Below are 12,256 nucleotides of genomic sequence, written 5' to 3'. Positions count from 1 at the left end.
GCTATGATTATTAGTGTGAATTTGGAAAAGTATGAAGAGTATTCACAAATAAGTATTCTAAAGGAAATGAATATGCATTCATGCAAAAGCATTTGAAAGAGCAAATTACTGAAAACATTGCTATATAGTATGTTTTCAGGCTTATTGTTTCTAGAACAATGGCATTTTTCCCCCAGGGAAAATTCCATAAGGTTATCTAAAAATACCATTAATAGCTTCATGTGTTGCTAGATTTGGAAATAAAATTGCTAATAATTACTTAAAATATTTGAATGCATTTAAAACGGAGGTTGAAAATATATATTTTAGACTAAGAACTGGTAGGTATTTCAGAGTAACTATGACTAGAGGTTACATGTTGGGGAAAAAATGGACTATAATAACCGGATTTATCAAAATACATTCCAAAATTGAAAGAGAACTCAAGAGGTCATGCCCTCCCATTAACCTGTAAACAAAAATCTTTGTCTTTTCAATTCAATTTAATTCAGTTTCATTTACCAAGTATTTATAATGCAGTAAAGCATCTTGATTAGGCAATAGGGATTGTAATACTGAAACAAAATGATCCTTGTCCTCAAGGAGCTTATGTTCTATTAAGGAGAAACAACATATAAACATAATCAGTAAAACAACTAAAAGAAGTATTTATGAAACTGTGCAAGTTACTAAAAGGATAAAAAGAATTCAAAGTCTTTGCCCTTAAGGAATTCTCATCAATAGAGATTGGAAAAAATACTTCTATACAAATAAACACACCGTAATTTTTTTGGCGATGGAAGGGAATACTGGCAGATGTTAGGAATGAGGAAAGATGGTAGGAAGATGGAACTGAGCAGAACTGGTGTAGGAAAAATTAATAATGAAAACCCACCCATTTTCAGAACTTACCTGTTTTTATCAAAGGTGTCATTGTAGAACTTAAGTTCAAAATCTTGGAATCATTCTTAACTCTTATCCTCCCTCACCCCACACATTCAGTCAGTTGTCAGATTGTATTCATTCTACCCTTACAACATCTCTTGAATCTAATTAAGAAGCCACCCCCTTGGATGGCATCTTCATTACTTCTTAACCAAACTATTTCAATAACCTATATAACCTTCTCTGTCTCTGACATCTTGTCTTTCCAATTCATTCCCAATACAGTAATCAAAATGATTTCCCCAAAAGGTAAGTTTGTCCATATCATGCCCTGATTAATCAATCTCAGTAATTCCCTCATTTAGGGAAACTAGCTGGGGCAGTAGACAGTTGGAGGGATTCATCTTTCTAAGTTCAAATGTTACCTCAGATACACAGTAGCTGTGTGATGCTGAGCAAGTCCCTTAACCCTTATAGGGTAAAGATTAAATGAAGTGGAGAAGAAAATGGCAAACCACTCCAATATCTTTGCTAGAAAAATTCCAAACACACTCATGAAGAGTCAGATATGACCGACTGATAAACAACTGAAAATTTAAAATATATAGTATTTCCACAAGGTATTTTACAATAAAAAATTAGATCAATGATTCCCCCAATGAAAATACCTGAATGATAATAACAACATTAAATAATGAACAAAAGATCCCATTACAACTATACATAGCTGGAACCATACAAACCTAATTCAGCAGCAATATCATCATCACCATTCAAAAGCTTTAAATGATCTATATAATCATTATATTGTATTGTTAATATTAATTAAAGGAGCATGATGGAATGTAATATAATATAATATCCTTCCTACTACATTGGGTTATAATTTTATTTATCATGGGTGACTCTCTAATTAGACTATATGCTGTGAATACAATCCTTTTCTTTTACATTTATCTGTCTCCATAATGCTCCACACAGTGCTTCATTATACATTTAATGATTGCTTATTAACTAGTTATAGTTATAATTTCCCTTTTATTATTAAATGTATTTAATGATTTTCCCTTTTGTTAATAACTATCGTTGAAGTTAAATTCTTCCCCTTTTTAATGACTGCCTAAGTATATCCGTGTAATAAATGAAATGTTATACAGACCAGCATCTTTATGAGAATAATAATTCTATTTAATCACTGCAAATGTCAAGATCCAAGGAATTAAAATTAAGGGTGAGTAGAAGGGCAATGCAGATGGGGTCTAAGTGGGCTTCTCTGTGTTGATTTGTACACTGTAAGTGGTCTTAAAGATATTGTTCAGGAAATATATGATCGGAAAGGGAAAAAAGTCAGTCACATTGGGAGAGTGGAGGATGAAAGATGAACAGTTTAAGCATTGTACTGTTAACCACACAACATGTGATTATCTAGAAGAGGACATCATGTGTATTGAGTAGCTCCCTATGGGAAATGTAAAGGGAATGGAAAAGACTCTTATAGCATAAAAAGGTTTGAATAAGTTGAAATCTGTTCCACTGAAATTAGTACCCACATAGCTAAGATCATGGATATAGACAAACATAGAAGTATATTATTTAAACAACAAACTTTGGAAACTGAAGTATTATTTGTACTCTATTGCAGAGAACCGGAAATAAACAAAACATTCATTTAAAAGTCTGAAGTTTAGTAACAAGTAGTTAATATTTTAAAAATTCTCCCCCTCTGTCCAAGTATATAACTGAAATTGAAAGCACTGTTTGCATCAATACCATTCTCCTCTATAAATTGTATAGTCCACAAATGTTTTTTACCAATAGCAATGAGATGGGGAATGTTATAAAAGTATCCAGGTTTTGATAGCTGTCTTCAACATACCTCAACCTTACTATCCAGTCATTGATTAGTTGATATTCAAAAGTGAATTTGTCAAATTCTCCGCCAAAATCTGTCATTATTCTTAACTTTTCTGTTGGTGATATCAAGATTTTGAGGCTAAAAATGTTAAAGTTAACTGATATTTTCTTCTTGCCTCTCTCCTTTTCTCCTTCTCTGTCCTTCCTCCTGCTACTTCCAAAAATATGCAAGTCTTTTCATTGACTCTTTCCAAAGTCTCTCACACCTGCCAAATTTGACTTTTTCCCAAATTTTGTTTCAACCCTACATCATTCAACAAATAAAGTGTATTAAGTAGTGGGGATATAAATATGAAAAAGAAAGACAGCCCCAGCCCTCAGGAAATCTAAATTTTAATGGAGGAAGATAACATAAAAGGATGACACTCTGTGCCACGGATTGATCAAGTCCAACCCAAATAGAGTTTAGTGGGTAAGAAATGAAGATATGGCTGCCTTGGCAGACCTCCCTGAACTGAGCCTTTTGGGCGAATCCTTTGGTTCACTGTCAAACCTCCAGGCTTCCCATCAAAAGGGCAGAGAACACTGAGAGTACTGTTGAGGTATGAATATCAAGGCTAATACACTCTTTCAGGATGATGATTATTCAAATGATGATGGAGTCCTATCTGAAGGAATGTAGCTGATTAAACTTTGGTGTGTAAGAGAGGAATACTCAAAAATATCAGAACTAAAAAATGAGGAGGATAATTACTTCGGGTTGTAGTATCAGTCAAAACTTCAATGTTGTGTTGAGGTAAAGAGAGTCTTGTGAGCTCATAATCTAATGGAAGAGACAACAAGCAGTCATATACAAATGAATCATATTTTGGATAAATAAGAAATATTTAATAGCAGGAAGACACTAGATTTAAGAAGAGGTAAAGAATATAAAATGAGAGTTTAGTTAGAATTTAAAGAAAGCTGGGGAAACCAAGAGGTAGGGATGAGGAGGATAAAAATTGCAGGCATGAGGAACAGCAAAAGAAAATGCCTAGATCTGAGATGAAGTATCTTATTTGTGAAACAGTAAAGAAGGCAGTAAAATTGGATCAAAGAGTACATAGTGGGAAATAAAGTATAAGAAGAGTAGAAAGATAAGAGGGGGCTGAATTATGGAGGGATTTGAATACAAAACAAAGGATTTTTATATTTGATCATATATGTGATAGGAAGCCAATAGAATTTATAGAATGGGATTGGTGGAGTATATGTGACATGGTCAGTTAAGAAATCACTTTGACACCTGAAAGAAGTATGGATTGAAATGATCTTCAAGTCCAGCAGATCATAAAGGATGATACTATAAACAGATTAGGAGAACAAGGGATAATTTACCTATCAGATCTTGGGAAAAGGGAGGAATTTATGACCAAAGAAGAGCTAGAGAATAGTATTAAAGACAAAATGAGCAACTTTGATTTCATTAAATTAAAAAGGTTTTGCACCAAACAAAACCAACATAAACAAGATTAAAAGGGAAGTGCTGGGAAAAAAATCTTTACAGTTCGTATTTCTGATAAAGCCAATTTCCCAATTGACAAATGGTCAAAAGACATGAACAGACAATTTTCATATGATAAAATTAAAGCCATCTATAGTTATATGAAAACTGCATATAGTTATGTGAAAAAAAATGCCCTAAATCACTGTTGATGAAAGAAATGCAAATTAAAACAACTCTGAGGTATCACTTTATACCTCTCAGATTGGCTAAGATGACAGGAAAAGATAATGATAAATACTGGAGGGGATATACGGACACTAATATGTTGTAGGTGGAGTTGTGAAATGATCCAACCATTTTGGAGAAAAATCTCCAACTATGCCCAAAGGGCTTTCAAACACTTTCTCCCAGCAGTGTCATTAAGGAACTCATAAAAGAGGGGAAAGAACTCACATGTGCAAAACTGTTTGTATCAGCTGGTTTTGTGGTAGCAAAACTTGGAAAATGAATAGATCTTCATCAATTGAAGAATGGCTGAACAAGTTGTGGCACATGAGGGTAATGGAATATTATTGTTCTATAAAAAAAAAAGATGAACAAGCTGACTTTTGAAAGGCCTGCAGAAATTTACAAGAACTGATGCTGAATGAAACAAGCTGCACCAGGATACATTGTACACAATAATAAGAATATGTGATGATCAATTATGAAAGACTTGGTTCTTCTCAGTGATTCAGTGATCCAATGCCATCTCATATTTGTGATGACCTCACTAGCACCCAAGGTACCTTAGAATCAGCTGGAGTCAGGATAAGCTAAAGTCCTTAGTCTTTGTTCTTGGTTTTTAGGGGTAGAAGTGAAGGGGATGGAAGCAGGATCTCCACAACCTCCTTCATCCTTGTCTACCGCGAAAGTGACTCTGCCAATCTTACTCCACCCCCTAGTCCTTCCTACAACCTTCTGTATATACCAATCAATGAGCCAGCACAGCATAGTGGGAAGGGGCATTTTCCAAGTATATGCCCATAGAGTATTGTCCAATCAGTAGTTAGCCTCAAGTGCTGGGCTTTCCTGACCTCAGTGCATTGACTCAAGAGTTTCAGCCCTCTACACATATTCTTGGGACAAAAAAAAATGCCATATACAGCCAGGAAAAGAACTAAGGAGACTTATTGTAAATCAACACATCCTACGTTCACTTATTTTTTCTGTTGTTTTTTTTTTTTAATCTCTCCCATGGTGTTTCTATTTTGCTGTGATTTTTCTATTCCAACATGATTCATAAAGCAATGTATGTTAAAAATAAATCCTCTAGAAAATAAAAAAAAAGTAGAAGTCAACAGAATATTGAGGGTCAAACAGGTAGACTTGGGAATCATCATAATAGAGATAATAAACAAAGCATGGAATCTGAAGTGATCAAATAAATTAATATAGAAAGAAAAGAGAAGAAGCCCCTGGACATAACTCTTTGAGATATCTACAATTAAATGGTGGTATCTGGAGGAGAACTTAGCAAAGAAGACTGAGAAAAAAATGCTCAGATAGATAAGAAGGATGACTGGAGAGAGTGGTGTCTCAAAAACCTAGAAAAGAAAGAATCACAGAGAATAAGATAATCAACTGTGTTAAAGAGGTTAAAAAGAATGAAAATTGAGAAAAGGCTATTGAATATGGCAATTATGATATTAGTAAAGTTGAAGAAACTGTTAGAATGTCTATGACATATCCAGTGTTTAATATACTTTGAATGAAGAGATAAATGAATAAATGAGTATTTTTGAGCATAATAAAAGATTGAAAATAAAGGTCTTCATGGGGTTAGTTATATAATTTGTCCAGCAACTTCAAAATTATGTTGATGACTACTTAACGTACAGAAAAATGTTAAGATTCAATCCTATATTTTTTGTTAATGAATCTATTTGCAATCCCTGACTCTTGATACCATCATATATTGTATAATTTATTGCACACCCTCAGGGATCAGGGTTGGTGGTCCCCTAAGTAGAAAACCATTTTATATTAATAAATTTTTCTTCTAGACTGGCATGAAAATACCTACATCCATATCCTCTCACTGATCATGTGATTTAGTTCTTTTTATTGCAGTGTTGAATCAAGCCAACTAAATGCTATAAAATTTGCCATTTTAAGGTTAATAAGTATAAAACTTGTAAAACACTTTACATATATTAGCTCCTCTGAGCCTTACAACAACCCTTCTTCTAGGTTGAACCTTCTAGGTTAACATCTTCATTTTAGTTATAAAGAAAATGGGGGGTATCTTTCCTAGGGTTACATAGTTATGAAATCTCAAAGGCAAAATTTGAACTCGGAGTTTTCTGTCTCCAAACACAGCACTATATTCACTCTAGCCCACTGTTTCTCTTGGTTTGGTAGCTATAATCAGAAATCAGAGAGGAAATAATCTATTTCTATGGAAAGTGATCATGCTATGCTAGTTGGCTTTAACCTACCAGTTTAAAAAAATCACTTAGGGATATCATTCAGTTGTTATTCAATTTTGTAATTCATAACAGACTATTTTGTGTTAAATGAAAAAAAAATTTTAAATTCCTAATCAGAAACTGTAACCAAAAAACCCAAGTTTTTTATATATTTTAAATCATTCTTTTCTTTTTTTTTTTTAACTGTTTTATGGGAGGGAGGTGAAGGGGTTAGGGGAGGTAGATTTATCAAAAAACCAACCATCAAAAATAAATAAAACCCCAAATAAATTATACACACACACACACACACACACACACACACACACACACACACATATATCCTAACAGGATCTCCCTATTGGTTCAGCTGTGTCCTATTCAGTTTCCATTGTCTGATATGATCAGTTCCATTACTTATACAATACTAACATTTCCACCTATGCAATTAAATTGAAACCAAAATACCAGCTCAAGGAAACAAGACCATGGGAATCAGCAAAATTTGGCATTGTGTTTTGATACAACAGAAATATTTTAAGCTCATCTCCTTCACTGAAACTTAGTTTCCCTTTTTATTCCAACCTGTAAGCTTCCCTTCTGTCATAATATTTCCTTTCTCTCTATTGCCTCTGTGTTTCTCCTCATTCTATATGAGTGGAGGGAGATAGGTTTCTTTCCTTCTGCCATGTCTGAGAAACCGTAACAAAATTGCTATTTTGAAAATAGTCCTACGATGTTACCTACTATAACTGATAACCATACTGTACATTGCTGGACACCAGACATTATATTCTTAGCTCAATTAATCTCATTAACCTCAAGAATTTTAATTAACTTTACTGAAGTCAACACAGTCTGCTTATATTTAGCAGGATTGTTTGGAGACATACAATAAGAATTAAAACTAGGTTGTTAAGTCTCCAGCCTCATTAACAGTGCAAAAAGTAATTAGCAATGTTTTGATTTTTTAGAGGGGGTGGATTTGGGGAGAAACATCTGTGCAATTCATTTTCTTGTGTTACTCAATAAATTAGGAAAGAAGGTTATGCATAGTAAAAAAATAATTTTTAACCTTATTTATGTTTTGGGGGGTTTTTAAATTATTTTTGTTTTTGGTGAGGTGATTGGAATAAAGTGACTTGTCTGAGATCATACAGCTAGTGTCAAATGTCTGAAACCAAATTTGAACTCAAATCTTCTTGAGTCCAGGACTGATGCTCTATCTATTTACTGTATCACCTAACTGCCACCCCTTCCCTTATTTAATAAAACTAATAGAAATAAGGACTTCGATTGTGATTTCACAGCTATGTGGTATTACTGGGTGAGAAAATTCCTTCTGACAAAGCAGATCATCTCAATTTAGAATTTAGTCTTTTTTTTTTTTTTTTTTATAAATTTTATTTTATTTAATAATAACTTCGCATTGACAGAATCCATGCCAGGATAATTTCTACACGACATTATCCCTTGCAATCACTTATGTTTCGTTTTTTCCCCTCCCTCCCTCCCCCCCCCCCAGGATGGCAAGCAGTCCTATATATGCTAAACATGTTGCAGTATATCCTAGATACAATACATATTTGCAGAACCGAACAGTTCTCTTGTTGCACAGGGAGAATTGGATTCAGAAGGTAAAAGTAACTCGGGAAGAAAATCAAAAATGCAAATAGTTCACATTCATTTCCCAGTATTCCTTCTTTGGGTGTAGCTGTTTCTGTCCATCATTTCTCCAATGAAACTCAGTTAAGTCTCTTTGTCAGAGAAATCCACTTCCATCAGAATACATCCTCATACAATATCGTTGTCGAAGTGTATAATGATCTCCTGGTTCTGCTCATCTCACTTAGCATCAGTCCATGTAGGTCTCTCCAAGCCTCTCTGTATTCATCCTGCTGGTCATTCCTTACAGAGCAATAATATTCCATAACATTCATATACCACAATTTACCCAGCCATTCTCCAATTGATGGGCATCCATTCATTTTCCAGTTTCTAGCCACTACAAACAGGGCTGCTACAAACATTTTGGCACATACAGGTCCCCTTCCCTTTTTTAGTATCTCTTTGTCTTAGAGAACTGACCATGGTACTGAGAAGTTAAATGATGAGCCAGAGGTCATATAACTAGTATATGTCAGAAACAGAACTTGAACGAAGGTCTATTATGGCTTTTTAAATAGCATTTTTTCCCCCACTTCTTCCATGCTGTCTCTTATCTAAACTGAATACACATTAATTTGGGAAATATTTTAAAGTTTTGTGAGACAAATTTGGGGGTCACAAATTCAGGAAAACGATAAAATACTCGTGTGAAAATATATATTCATGTTATTTTGAAATAAAAATTGAAATAATAAATTTAAAAAATGGATAAAGGAATAGTGGGCAGTCCTTTTTTTGTTTATTTTTCTTCCTCAAATATGCTTTTTTGAAACCATGAGGATAATTTAGTCTGTGGGTATAAGCATCACCTTTAATGCAAATTCATAAAGAAAATAACTAAAAAATTATAGTAAAATCAAGTTGTATTTTTTCTATAATATATTGGCAATGAAACATTTTATATAAGTAGAAAAGATCAGGTATCAATAATGCTGAATTTTTCTGTCATTATGAAGAATTATAGTTTGCGGCATTTTGTTATGGCTTACTCCTAAACTAAAACTTTTATATTTTTTTTCATAATTATAACTTTTTATTGACAGAACCCATGCCTGGGTAATTTTTTACAACATTATCTCTTGCACTCACTTCTATTCCAGCTTTTCCCCTCACTCCCTTCACCCCCTCTCTTAGATGGCAAGCAGTCTTATACATGTTAAATATGTCACAGGATATCCTAGATACAATATATGTGAGCAGAATCAAACAGTTCTCTTGTTGCCACAGGAAGATTGGATTCAGAAGGTAAAAATAACCCAGGAAGAAAAACAAAAATGCAAACAGTTTACATTCATTTCCCAGTGTTCTTTCTTTGGGTATAGCTGCTTCTGTCCATCATTGATCAAGTGAAACTGAGTTAGATCTCTTTGTTGAAGAAATCCACTTCCATCGGAATACATCCTCATACAGTATTGTTGTTGAAGTGTATGATGATCTCCTGGTTCTGCTCATTTCACTTAGCATCAGTTCATGTAAGTCTCTCCAAGCCTCTCTGTCTTCATCCTGCTGGTCATTTCTTACAGAACAATAATATTCCATAACATTCACATACCACAATTTACCCAACCATTCTCCAATTAATGGGCATCCATTAATTTTCCAGTTTCTAGCCACTACAAATAGGGCTGCCACAAACATTTTGACACATACAGGTCCCTTTCCCTTCTTTAGTATTTCTTTGGAGTATAAGCCCAGTAGTAGCACTGCTGCATCAAAGGGTATGCACAATTTGATAACTTTTTGAGCATAGTTCCAAATTGCTCTCCAGAATGGCTGGATGTATTCACAATTCCACCAACAATGTATCGGTGTCCCTGTTTTCCCACATCCCCTCCAACATTCCACATTATCTTTTCTTGTCATTTTAGCCAATCTGACAGGTGTGTAGTGGTATCTCAGAGTTGTCTTACTTTGCATTTCTCTGACTAATGATGACTTGGAGCATCTTTTCATATGGCTAGAAATTGTTACAATTTCTTCATCTGAGAATTGTCTGTTCATATCCTTTGACCGTTTATCAATTGGGGAATGGCTTGATTTCTTATAAATTAGTCAGTTCTCTATGTATTTTGGAAATGAGGCTTTTATCAGAACCTTTAACTGTAAAAATATTTTCCCAGTTTATTGCTTCCCTTCTAATCTTGTCTGCATTAGTTTTGTTTGTACAAAAACTTTTCAATTTGATATAATCAAAATGTTCTATTTTGTAATCAATACTGATCTCTAGTTCTTCTTTGGTCATAAATTCCTTCCTCTTCCACAGGTCTGAGAGGTAAACTATCCTATGTTCTTCCAATTTATTTATAATCTCATTCTTTATGCCTAGGTCATGAACCCATTTTGACCTTATCTTGGTGTACAGTGTTAAGTGTGGGTCGATGCCTAGTTTCTGCCATACTAATTTCCAATTTTCCCAGCAATTTTTGTCCATTAGTGAGTTCTAATCCCAAAAACTGGAGTCTTTGGGTTTGTCAGCCTTTTATATTTTAATCTGTATATTATATTTATGCTTCATGAATGCTTTTTTCTTATCAATTGAAAAATTAAGTAGTAATGATGAACAGTATCAAAGCTGCAGCTCCTCCCCTATGTAAAGTACTTGCAGACTGAACTTTTATAATGTTTTACTAGAACAATGTATTCAATTATCATTGAATTGGTATATATAGATCATATTATAATTTACTTTTCTATCTTTCAGCTTACCTGACAAAGTATCCTGAATGTCAATCTTGGGATCATAAATTTAGAGCCAGAAGGGATTGTAGCAACAAAAGAGTTCAATCTTCTCATTTTTCAGATGAGAAAATTGAGAGACAAAGGGGTTAAATGATTTGCCTAGGATCCAGTATCTTCTAAGATTTAAATACAAATCCAAGACTCAGATCCACTACTTCACACTACCTCTCCAGTATATCTAATCATATCAAGTAAGTAAAAGAAATTGTTGTTTACTTTGTCATTTGTCTATATATTGTCTTTTATTAAGGATAGGGGAGGGAGTTCGCAATAATCTCCCTTCAACCAGGGGATTTGTAAAGAAATGTTGAACCTGACAAGTGTGTTTTTTTATTATAGGAAGGACAGAAGTAATAGGGAATGAGTTTTGGTAAGCCCAATCACAATATTTATTTTTTGAAGGGCTTTGATGGCAAGCAAGGATACTTCCCTTTAAAGAATGCAGATATGGTTCTAACATTAAAGGATAGAATTTTAAATTTATATTTGCAATTGCTATGAATGAAGAAATAACTTCTATGGAGCCTGGGAAGATGAAACTATCAATAGTATCAGGGAAAGAAAATCCAATGCAGATGGAGTTCAAACCATATAACAACCTGTGCATGGTATGAGGCAGAGAGGCAGTCAGGCATCCTGCGGTTCCAAAATGCATCAGTGCAATCCTAAAAATCACTCAGCTGTTGAATAAATATCCTTTCTTCTCCTGCTATTTAAGAAATGAGGCAAGAATTGGGTTTATACTGTTTATTTTTTGGGGGAATTTCATGAGACCCACAGATTGAGATGCATTTGGTGGATTGTGATTTGATATTAACATGATATTTTTAACAAGGATGATAACATGATTTTTAAAAACCATTTTGATCATATACTTTATAAAGCAAATAATATGTATAAGGAATGGCTTGGAGTCAGCAAGGCTTGTGTTCTAGCACTCCTCTGATCTACACTAGAAGTATGAGCATGGGTAAATAATTGATCTCTCCATACCTCAGAAAACTTTCTGAGACAAAAAGTTTCAAAGTTCTGTTGATTTGTGGTAGTAGAGGCAATTGTTATACTAGGAATTGTCTGATCTCTTTGAAACCCTATACCTAATGCCCCTCAACTGGAGAATGGCTGAATAAATTGTGGCATATGAATGTTATGGAATATTTCTGTTCTGTAAGAAATGACCAGCAGGATGACTTCA

The 12,256-nt window shown here is 34.0% G+C and overlaps 1 protein-coding gene across 1 annotated transcript in view; it reads right to left on the bottom strand.

Annotated features, from left to right (window-relative positions):
* LOC127557246 (thrombospondin type-1 domain-containing protein 7B-like) overlaps positions 1-12,256 on the bottom strand; it is a 570,574-nt gene that overhangs the window by 211,444 nt on the left and 346,874 nt on the right. The gene's annotated exons all lie outside the window — the stretch shown is intronic.

This window comes from Antechinus flavipes, chromosome 3 (genome assembly GCF_016432865.1).
Source record: "Antechinus flavipes isolate AdamAnt ecotype Samford, QLD, Australia chromosome 3, AdamAnt_v2, whole genome shotgun sequence".
In the NCBI taxonomy this organism is placed as follows: domain Eukaryota; kingdom Metazoa; phylum Chordata; class Mammalia; order Dasyuromorphia; family Dasyuridae; genus Antechinus; species Antechinus flavipes.
Note: the sequence above shows the minus strand (reverse complement) of the source record. Positions and strands in the feature narration are given on the sequence as shown.